Below are 12430 nucleotides of genomic sequence, written 5' to 3' on the forward strand. Positions count from 1 at the left end.
TAACTCGGCCACACGAATCGCGGCCCCGTGTTGACTCTGGCTGCAGAGGCGGAGGAGACGCAGGAAGACCGGGGGGAGGAGGCGAGGAGAATTCGCCCAGAGCTTGCAAGGTTTCATGCCTGCAATGACTGCGTGCAGTTGCGTTCACCCCACTCCAACCTCCTTGGCAAAGAGCCCCCAGCCCCTGATCACTCCGTCCCTCCCCAGACGTCAGGCTTCCTTGCAAGGCGTGGCAGACTATGGGCAGCAGCTAGGAAAACCTAACCTTTCGAGATCCCTGAGCACCCCAGTCGGGTGCTTCAGGAAACCCATTCAGCCCTCAGGCCGCCTGCACAACAGAAAGAGCGAGCGATGATCGTTTCAAACAGTGTGAGGAGATTTCCAAAGTTTACAGTATTAGAAAGCCGCGGGGGTCAATCCTTCCTTCCAGGCAGGACCGAGGAGTGAGTCACTCACTCAGTCAGCACAGCTCGGTAGGAAGGGAATTGTTTATTAGGAAATAATGACCACTAGCCTTTACAGTGCCTGTGAATAGGGCTCACAATAAATCAAGCTCCTTCAAGCCTTGTTCTGATCCCTAAACTTGGAACGTCTCTTCTGTTTACTCCAGTCTGTGGTCGCGAGCAAGGTGGTCGCGAGCAAGGTACTTACTCAGGATGCTCCTGGGAGGGGCAGTATAAATACACTTGCCTTTGTCTCCTGAGCAGATGTGTGTGTTAGCGATAAACCAGGCGCAGAACTAGACCTACCCTTAACAATGAATGCAGCTCATTAGGAGTTCGGATCCTTTGCAGATACATAGAGAAAAGCCTTGTGGGCTAAAGGAACTTCCACTCTTGACAGTCCCAAAAGTTGCAAAATATTTTTAGTAACAGCTGTCACTTCGCAACAGAGCTTTTTGCTACACCTGTCCTTTACATCACCTTTTAACCCTTACCTCCCTCAAGTCTCCTTAGCCTCGCTTCTGTAGTTCCCATCTCCGCGGTTTACAATCCACCCCCCCCCCCCCGCCCCTTCGGCTATGAGGCTGCTCTTTAACACAGGCGGGATCAACCAAGAGGTGCTTCATAAGAACCTCTGCATCTATAGGATCTACGATGCTGAGTGAGCTTTGCCTCCTTTATGCATTTTGGGGTGGGGAGGCGAAGGGGTCAGAAGAAAGGTTCTGTGAGATAAGCTCGTCGTCCACTTTAAGTATCTCTCCTTCACTAGCTGAGGATGCTGGCCACTGACGTCAGATGTTGTTTGCCCAGTCTTTTGTTCAGTTAAAAATAGTTTCGTGTAGCAGCTTACCTGAGCTGCGGGTCTGTTTGATTTCTCCGGAAAATTTTGCTGCTACCGTACACGATCATTTCTTCCTCACTCCGAGCTGTGTTAGCTCCACTCCTGAGATTCATTCCACCACTAATCAAGAAACCGCTTACTAATGTTTAAAATGAACGTTTTACTTCCTGGAAGACAAAAACTAAACTTTGTAACCTGGCTTTAGCAGGGTTATAGCAACAAAATCAACTATTTTTTACTACAGGTTCCTGTCCTGCTCCAAATATTCCCATTCCCCCCACATTCTTTAGTTTAGAAAACATTTTCCCTTGCATCCCAGTTCATTTCTATGCTCATTCTTCTTGCAATTGCATATTAACCTCGTAAAATAATTGCATTAGAGCAGATTACTTTAACCAGACAACTGACCATCTTCTCTGATTCGACGTGGTTATTAAAAATCGCTGGTACCCAAATAATAAAGGAACATTTCCTAATTTTAGGGGAAATGTTTTAAGCGATCAATTTGCAAATGTTCCATTATCTGTGTGTATGTGGGTGTGTATAATGTATATATTGCCGAGTTATTACTCTCTCTCTGTTTCCATACGGTAGAGCGAAATGAATAACTTGGAAATGTGTACCCAATTTGCCAATCTTTCCCGGATTTCTTATGTAACTTAGTTGTGCATTACAATGTAAATAGTGGATCTCTAGATATGGAGACAATTATTTTAACACGCCAGTGCAGTGTTCCACAACCTACTCCTTGTGCACAAGTTGCACAGCATATAGGACTACAGTTCTTCCATGCTGTATCATAACTTTATAACCTTATTTCATGACAGTGTGTGTAATAGATAGATATGATCGCACACACATACAGAGGTGTATATCTAGCTGATCTAGCGGTACAGTGTGTATATAAATTTACAGTTTACCTTAACAAAACTGTTTGTTAGTGCTAAATCCGTCTGCTCAGGACAGTATTCTCTTCATTTTAATGCTATTTCGTTCCCAGTGCATGTTCTTTGCAACGAAGGGACTTCCCTTCTGGTCCCTATATTTTAATCCAGTAAAGGACTGATTAGCCCCAGTTCCACGCTATGGCTCTAAAAGGGCCAGGTCTGCGCTAGCTCGCAGAGTCACCTCTCACCTCTCTGCATCTCCGGGCTGAGGTCACTGCTGGGGCAATGCGGGGGAGCAGGCGGTGGAGCTCTCTGTCTGTGCTACACGTACCTGGGCTTAAGGCAGAAGTTTCCGTTCGAATGTTATGCATCCCTTTAACGTCAAGATAAAAATATTGTCTCCGTTAAAAAAAACAACAACCACCACCTACCTCTCTCTTTATTACACTGATATCGAAATGGATTTCTCGTAGGAACAACAGGAAAATTCAACTCGCCAAAGCACTGAGATAGGTTTAGTTTAGTTTAATTTGCATCCTCAGGTTTTAGGGTTTCCTCTCTCTTTCTCTCTCTCTCTGTGTCTGTCTTTGGGGAAGGGAGTCGATTGTTTCCCATCGTATTGTAAAACCTTCCTGTGAACTTTTGCATTTTAAAGAAGGACTTTACAATCTGCATTTTGGTTGCATTCAGCTACATGCACCGTTCACCTCGAACGGTGCATTCATTTAAGGTGCAAAGGTACGCGGATAACATTTCAGGTTGAATGACTAGAACACAGCAGATTGCCCCGTTTATGCCAAATCCTGGAATTAATTGAACAAAAAGAGTATTTTATTTTCCAGCTGTAAAAAAAAAGGCAATTTAAAGTGGAATCAGATTGCAACAGGAAGGACTACAATAAAACCATAGATCCCTCTTGAAAAGATTTCATTGGGAGCAGATTTTTCAAGTGTGTAGGATCATCATAAATAAATGCTATTATAGACTTTATTGATATTATAAAAGCATACAATACATTTAAAAAGACAGCAATAAAAAGGAAATTATTTTGTATAAGAAAATGAGCACTTGAAGGTGTAAGTAGTTTTTAAATAGCTCTGGTATTTATCAGTTGGTCGATGCGGAGGTAAGCAAATATTTAGTATTCAGGAAAAAGAAAATTAATTTAGAAAAAGAGTTACCTTCCATTGACTGTATCATTGCATTTACAGAGCTGATGTGGAGCCATCGCTTTGTTTATTTTTCTAACGTCTGCCCAAATTCCAGCAATCCAAAGAGCAGTAACAGCCTTTTCCATGTGTTTATCATCGGGGTTGCAACAGGATTCGCCTCAATTGTTCTGCCTTTCTTGTGTTTTCCTTTCTTCCCTCTTCTGCATTTCCCAGATACATTTGCTTTGGTTGCAAAAATAAACAGCGGACTTTTTAACAGCAATTTGAGATGATAATGGCTAGTGATCCCATTCTTTCCATCATAATCTTCAAGTGGTTTAAGATTAATGATAGGAGGTGTTTTAGCAAGAAGTGTAGGGTCTCTTCTCCAAAGACCAGCGCTATGATAATTTACTTAAGATGTTGACAAGACTGTCAGTAAGGCTAATTTTTTATTAAGCTGCACCGAGGTAACTGTAGTAAGCATTTGATTTTTTTTTAAAGTAAGGTACATTAATTTTATGAGTGTCTTCCCACAACTGTTATTTGGTCTCTGGCTGATGCATTTGCAATTTAAATGCTGCTCCTTGCCTTTGTTTCCAGAAAGGTGTTTTCTGCTGTTCAGTTATATATTCCTCTCCCCACCTCCTCCTCCCTCTACACACACACATTTAAAAAAACGAAAATAAATTTGGGGAGCTACTGCCATGATCCAAACCAGCTCTTCTGCAGGGCATTGTTGTGCCTGTATTTCTGTGTAGACAGAGCCCTGAACCAAGTGAACTTGATGTTTCTTCTAACATAGACAAAATAATCCTTTAAACTATAAATATTTAACTGTACCTCAGTTTACACAGTGGCCCTGGTGCCTCTTTTAACACAAGTGATTTACGATTTTATTTGGGGCTTTAAAATGGTGTTTTGCTTTTGTAACATGTCACTGTTTTCCACCGGGGGCTGCCTGCTTCATTCCGGATTGAGTCCGCCCCACTGAACCGGCAGCACCTCCAAAGGAGACATTGAAAAAAACCCAGCATTCTTCTCGCATTAGAAGAAAAGCGTCTGCTCTCCCGCACGAAGTTATGGAGAATAATTTGCCAGGAAGGCAACTGCCCACTGTCTGAGCGCTTTTGAGTATTACAGGAGCACAAAAAGGTGCTTCTGCTGTTACCTGAGGATCCCACTTTATCGCTGAATTTCCAGGTCGTTTTCTACCAGTAGCTGATGGTGCTAATAACAATTTAGATATTAGTTCAAGGTGTTCATTACAGCCCCTATATAAAAAAATGACTAGGCTTAATTATTCTAACGTGTGTGTGTGCATACACAAAATGTGCGAAAAAATCCATTGCGTAATAAGAAACAAACCAACAAACCAATAAAAAACCCCAACAACCCTAGAATGCAATAGCATCAGGTTCTTAGTAGAGCTGATTTTGCTATTTTTAATAAGCAGAAATCGTAAGCTTACATATAAATGATTGGAAAAATGTGACACTTATTTTGTCATGTTTCACTGTAATTTTTAGCTTCCCACCGAATGCTTATGCACAATGCTGTATAGGTAGGTGTAGGCACACATACACATGGTATGAATATAGAGGGAGTGTATGTGTATAATTACCTTTAATATCAAGGAGCTAGGTGACAAGTTTTAGCAGTTACCTGGATGAGAACTCGACTACAGTAGTAACCACATGCTCACTGGCACAGGCATTTTCTCGGTATTCTGTAATATCTTGGGTTTAACTTTTCTATGGGGGTGGGGGGACAAGACACAAAATGTTACCCGCCTTTCTTCTCCCTGTGCCGTCGTTAACCCAGGACGATAAGATCACTTTTTTGATGTTCGTATTTCTCCGCGAGTGCAGGAAAATTGACACAAATTAAACCGCAGCAGCTACACCGGTATATTTATCCTTGTTATCAACATTTCCCCCTTTTTAGATCTGCAGTTTTTGTAGTTTTTTTTTTTAATGGCAGTTTCCTAAACAGTTTATATTATAATCCCCTGAGGCCAAGAGGAAGGCGTGGGGGGAAACAGAGAGTGTCCTTTCTTATATATATACACACATACATATTTAAACATTGAGCCCTGGCAGGAAATCTCCCTGGTACTGGTAAGCTTTGCTTGAAAAGTCTGTGCTGCGGACCAGAGGCGCTCTGTTCAGTTGGCCAGCAGGGGGCGCTCTGATGTTGTGTCTGGGCTAAAGGAGCAGCAACCACAAGGCTTGTTTCATTGCGCTGGAACAACAACAAAAAAAGCTGCAGTTTCCAAACCCTAACCTGCTCCTCTACTTGGGTTTCACTTCTTGTAACTCAGCCTTGTCTGACTTCTCTGTCCTTAGCTACCCGCCGGGTATTTATCACACCCTCGTGTGAGGGTGTATACACCTTAGCCGGGCGAGCTGCAGCCCGTGCCGGTGTCACCGCCTGGGACTGGCTCGCTGCAGTCTCTCCCCCTGCGCGCTATACATTATGCAACTGCAACTTATTAAATACAACGATGAATTGTCAACATTTTTTTCGCCTGTTAGTTCCGCTGATCCGGGCGGGATTTATTTTCAGATCTCAGGTCCCGGAGCTATAATGCGTGGTTTCTTTTCCTTAAATAAAATTGGTCAAATGTTGACAACCTTTAAGCCAATCTAACACTCAAGACTACTGATGGGAAACTAATGAGAAAATATCAGATCGTCCGGCCTGAGGGCTCCTAATTAAATCTTAGCTGATTGAAAAATAAAAGCGGGGTTTGAGGGGAGGAGGAGGAGGAGGAAGGAAGAAGCTCCGGGCTGAACTTTACCTCTGGTTTTACGTTATATCGCCCCTCCCCCCAAAATCCCTCCTGCTCCCCCCCCCCTTTTAAAAGCCTAACGTTATTTCTTTGGCTATTTTAAGCGATCCACTCAGGACTCTCACTCCTTGCCCGGTAAATATTAAGGCCTTTAAGCAACGTGATTTAACTAATTAGAAAATTTACATCATTAAGTCTCAGGGAGAGAAAAAAGGAGAAACAAATCTGTCAGTCATTTTAAAAGAGACAGGCCCTATTGAAGTGTGAAGAAATCGGCTCTAATTCAAAAAGGCAATCGGGCAGAAAAAGCCCTCAACATTAGCCTGCTACTTATTAATCAGAAAGGGCTCCCCCCCCTCCTTCTTCCCTGTAAGGGTAAAGCAGCCGCACATCGTTAGTTTCACCCAACGCCAAAGCTGCGTTCTATTCAGGTTTTGCCACTCGTCCCTGTCCCATAGTAATTGTGGGTGTTTATCCACTCGGGGCTCATAGATCTGGAAATGGGTTTCCGTGGTGGGGACCCGGATCCGCAGGAAAAGGCCAGCGGCATGGATTCCATCTCCCTCCCCGCCCCCCGACAAATCCAACTGTACAACAAAGTAAGATCCTAGTTTGAAACCTGGTTGGGTGAGAACTAGATAATGCCTTTGTTTTCTCCCTCGCACTGAATTTATAACCCAGACACTCGAGTGGCAACCCCATCCCCTTTTCTAGGAGTGAATGTGTGTAACGCAAGGAACTTGGCTCAATAAACAACCTAAACCGTCACTGAAACTCAGAGACCCCATTATTAATTTAGGGGTCTTGATTAAGTGATTTGGGACACTGATTATCTGAGGAGTGTATGTGATGGCCAGGGGAGTTGTTTGCTCCGGGTATATGGAGCACAGTGTGGGGATTTCTACACAACAGCAGTTTGGTAAATATTAGGAATGCCTAGTTTTATTTGGAATATAGAAATTGTTTCCATTTTCTCTCTAGCCGTTCCCCTTGCAATTATGTAGCTAGCTCGACTATATTAGAAATAAGAAATGCAGATCACTCAGCTCTTTTCTGATCTGGATCTGGCATGCACCGTAGCAAAGAAGTTTGTACTATTTCTTCTAGGAGCTAATTTAAGAAATGTTAAACACCTTTGGGGCAATTCTAGACAATACAGGGCTATTTGTGAGCTCAGGGCCCCAGCCGGCTTCTCAAATCAATGGTGGAGTTAACCCTGTGTAAATGAGATCAGAATCCGGCGCCTAAACTGGATTTTATAACAAGAAATTTGGCAATATTTGTTTTAAAAGGCCTGCCAAAGATATGCAAAATAGCATCTTCCAGACTTACATTTACTTTCAAATGTTAACTTTGAGGCGTGTTTACAAGTTGGTTTAGAAATGTAAGTTCATTACTATGTACATAATTGCTTTATTAGCAGGCTGTGTGCTTAAAGATATATCAGTAAACACTGTATACTAATTTAACAAGCACATTACATGTAACACATACAATAATGCAGTCTCCACCTAGGAAATTGTATAGACACATATAGAACAAATGCGTGTTCAGCTCGAGTCCATCAGTGTTGTGCGGGGGATGGGAAAGAGGAACTGGGGACACAAAACACGTGCTGCTAAATGCAACAATGTTCTAGTCTTCATCCAAATAAACTAAGTAACCCTTTTGGTGCCCTTTGGAAATATTTTAAGCAAACAGGATGCTCTCACTTTCGCGGGACGATGTGAGACACAGGACAAGATGGAAAGGAGAGAGCGTCATGAAGTGGTATTGTCCCTAATCATTTTTTCTTCGCATCAGTTTGCCTTGTTGTTATTTAAAATGATCGACTTTTTGATGCAGGCCCTTTGGAGAGAGAGGGGGAAAAAAACAACAACAACCCCTCAACCTGTCTGCTGGCTGTGCTCGGAAGCTTAGCTGCATTATAATAAAATTTATGGCGCCTTTAACAACTCACAAGTAAAAGCATTACAATTCGCTTTAATTGAGGAAAATATTGATATTTAACTCTAGAAAGAGCGAAATCGCAATGTAACTGCAAACTTTCACCAATATAACAGCGCCTTACGGAGACAACATTCGGTCTTTAGCAGAGCTGCTTTAAGAAGTGATTAAAAACAAAGAAAACCTGACAACGAGGGAGACAATTGCAATTTTGAAAGGAAAATTATTTACATCCTCTTCCCTCCCCGTAGCTGCAAACGCTCACGCTCCATTTTCAGAACGCTCAGCACAAGTGTACAGGGCAAGAACTTGGACCCCAGCAGAGAAGCAGCGGTTCATATTCAAACTAATGATATACTTTACCAGGGAAAGACTGATGCCAACAGATTTGAAGGGAACATTTTCACAGGCAAAATTGTAGCCTCCTTCTAAATGTAATAGATCTAATATTATTTTCTTACTTTCCGCTGTTTGTTTAAAAAAAATCTATTGGTAAAGAGAAAGGAAGGGGGAAATCCCGCCCTGGCTCTCTATCTTATTTCTGTATCTGTTTTTGGTATTATAGAAGAGTAAAGAAGTTTTTGTTTGGTGGTTTTTCATTGATCAGTCACTCTGAGCTAATGTAATTATCCTCATCAATAGAAGGCTGCAGAGAGAATCATTATGTGGGTGACATTGATAAATGATCACCCAAGAGCTGCCTTTTCTCTTGGGTACCCCCACATCTGACCCTCCCACATACACAAGGTAGCCATAGAAACACCTTGAGGTCTTCAAACACTGCTACAAATGGGAACAGAGAGAGAAACCCAACTTCACACACTAAAACCTCCTTCTGAAAATGTCACCCTGCCTCGCTAACTCCCCGTACTTGGCCTATGTGCGGCCGCAGGGACTAGCCCATTTTCTATATTCCAATGGGTTTCTCTTGAGGAGTTAAATACAAAATAAATACGGCGGCGTTTGCGGCGGTACGGTGCGAATATGTCGTTGTTTCTCGAAGTAATTGCGTGTAATGCAAAACCCATTCGTTTGAGAGCCCTTATTTTAAGTTGAGCGGCTACCACACAGAGTGGCTCCCATCCAGCAAACAATTCAGCTGCGGAACGGGGGGGATCTCTTTGGAAAGTGCCCAAACCCGAATGATTATTATTAATACTAATTATTAGTAGTAGCAGTATTACTATAAGGACTATTCTGTGTTTCTTTCTAGAGCTTTCCCCATCCACAGCTCGTTTTAGTTCAGCCACCAACAACCCATCGAGAGCAGTAATTGATTCATAATGATCCACAAATCGATGCGTTAGAAGGGGCGAGGGTGTTTATTCTACTCCTAACGCTGCAAGTAAAGTAGCTTTGACACTGGGTGAGGATGGAGGGGCGGAGTTGTTTGGCGGTGCTGGGTCATCCATCATCACTGTCGCAGAGGGGCAACCTCCCTTCTGTCTCTTTCTCTCCACCAAAACGATTAATATTAAAATCGGCCTTCAAACACCCTGCCCAACAGTCTCTATTTTCGGCACAGCACCTCCCCACCCCCACCCCAAGGACAAAGATGCCGGGTTTCCCCAGCCCGATCAGAATCCCACCTTCACAGCAGCTTGCTCAGCGATATTGCTGGAGCTGTGTGGTTCCCCCCCTCCCCCGAAGGCATGTTAAAAAAAAGTGTTTAAAAACAACATTTGCTATTGATTCCAACCAGGATCGTAATTGTGAAGAGTTGGGAGGCGGAGATATCACCGCAAAGTCGCGTGAAATCCTTCCCTTCCAAGCCAACACACGCTTCCTGCAGAGACACGCCTATAAACGACGGGATTTGGGGATTTGTCCTGGATCCACTGGATTGCCTCTCAAAATGAAAGGTGAAGTTAAGCAAATGTTTACGGGATCCTCCCAGTTCTAAAGGCAATGCAGTGAGGGCCCTCATTCGCCCTGTCAAACGCTTGGAGTGCACGACTGATCTGTAACTTGTGTAGGAACAGTCCACTCACTGGATCCTTTGAAAAACACAGGTTCCATCTTGTGACAGCTGCTAGATAAATTTGCCACATTTCCCGCCACCCCTGCAAATCAGCTCTGGGCCAGACATATATAAAGCATTTCCACTAACATTTCCTCTTGTAGTCAGGACAGGACTCTGCCGAAAGGAGGCACAGACACGGACATCATTTCCCACTTCTCCTTTCGCAGCGCACAGTCTGAAAAGCCCTAATTTGGGGATGACTGCAGCCCTCTCCCCAGAATCTCTTAGAGAAGTGGAAATTTATATGCCAAGTTTCCACACACATATATATAGCAAAACAAGAGGTGTTTTTCTATTACCCTTCGTTTCTCAGAACATAAGCAATTTTATTCAGACTACAGTATTTCCTTTCACACTATATCGCTGTCAAAACACTATTCCCGTTTTTTTTTTTTTTTAAGGTTTGACAGCTGAGCATTTCTTAAATACACCCAAATCGGAACCCTCCATACTAAATAGCAAACCTCAGATTGGAGCAATCTGTTTACATTGGATTCCAGCAACACAGCTCCCGCAGATTACAGCCCAGCAAGAAAATACACCAGCATTACAAATATTTAACTCATTACAAAAATAACAGTCTACTAGGGAAAAGAACCAGCTCGGTGATTTTATATATATATATATAATTCCTCCTCAAATCGGAGGGGAAAATGACAGCAAATCGGATACAATAAGTAGCTTCGTTTTGCGATGCAAAGACAACTCCTCTTTGATTCTTATTCTTGTTATTTCTCTCATCAAAATAATCAAAGACTTTGAAATCGGGAGGACAGGATGTGCGTTTCATACGGGAATTAAGGATCGGGGCGTTTTTAATCAGACCAGAAAGAATGAAAGCCAAATGTGGAATCTCCCATCCTCTAAATTTCAGAGAATGCCTGCTACAAAGCAGGACCGATTACTAAATTAACCCTCCCGCCCATTCCACTTGCATCATTCCTTCCTTTGCCAGCAGCGTGGGTCCATTTACTCAGTTCAGAAATTAAACATTAACTGGAGAGTTAAGACTTTTTCAACATTCCAAAGGTAAAAGTTGTCAGTCAGTTTTTAATAATACACGGGGGGAGGAGGGGAAGAGGGTTAAAAACTACAAATATTTAAACCAGTGACAGTTGTTTCCTAGAAAGTAAAGATAATTAAGGTATTTTTATTCTCCGAAATATCAATCAATAAGAAACTCAAATCTTTCCCCTCTTCTTGGAACCCGATTCTGTTACCACTGAAGTAATGAGAAAATTCCCACTCACTGCAGAGGAGGAAGGTTCAATTTCTGGCAGTAATGGGTTAGAGTTAGAGTTAGAACATAGCATGCTTTCCTTCCATTTAGTAGTTTCAGAGCACAAGATGTCTGTATTATTTTGGTTAAAACAAATCCTCCTCCCCTCAATGGACCTAGAACATCTAATTACATTTGAAAAGTTAAATTTACATTTTCCCAATTCATCCACCTGATCGTTTTTGCTTTTGTGACATAAAGTAATAAAACTGTTTCCAGGGCCTGATTCTGCACTCCTTATGGAAGCAAAGCTCCCATTAAAGTCAATGGTTGCTTAAAACTTCTCAATCCAGCCCTGTGTTACAAATATTCTTTAATTATTCCCACTTTAAACACACTGTAGTTATGCAGGGTGTGTGTGTACATACAGCTATTCTAAAGCCACCTCTCTCGCTATATATATATATATTATCTATAGCTATATCAATAGAGCTAAATATAGAGATTAGATATAGCTACATAAAGTATAATCTGATGAGACTACATTTGAATTTTTTGACCTGGTGTCTGTGCATGTGTCTGTTCAGTAGAAATGTACAAATTCAGATGTTGTCTCATCAGACTATGCTATGCGTGCTGTGGTGTCTGGTCTCTGATTTTACCAGCCGTTCTTCAAAATCATTAGTAAGAAATCCAACTTAGACAGTTTTGCCCAGCAAATGCCATCTTTCCCAATCATGATTAAAAACTCAAAAGCCTAACAAAAAATCAAAAATGAAATATTTATTACCGCATTTTGTGACTTAACACCTTTTTTTTTAAACATAACGTCACAGTCCTCATACAAGTATTTTAATGTAAATTTTGACAAAGCTTAAAGGTAACAGCATTTTCTTCTAGTGAGGAACACGTGCTGAGAAAGGAAGAATTCATGGACATACAATACCAATTCCACAGCAGATCTGATACTAGCAAAACATTCTTTTTTTTTTCTTTTTCAATTGAGGTAAACACATAGAATATCTAACATGAAACAATTAATAGACCGAACTCTGTACGAAGTTTGTTACAGTATTCTCTTGCTTTTTTCCCAAGCTTTGAGTTCATGATAATGTTCTAGGTTTG

This window comes from Emys orbicularis, chromosome 4 (assembly GCF_028017835.1).
Source record: "Emys orbicularis isolate rEmyOrb1 chromosome 4, rEmyOrb1.hap1, whole genome shotgun sequence".
In the NCBI taxonomy this organism is placed as follows: Eukaryota; Metazoa; Chordata; order Testudines; family Emydidae; genus Emys; species Emys orbicularis.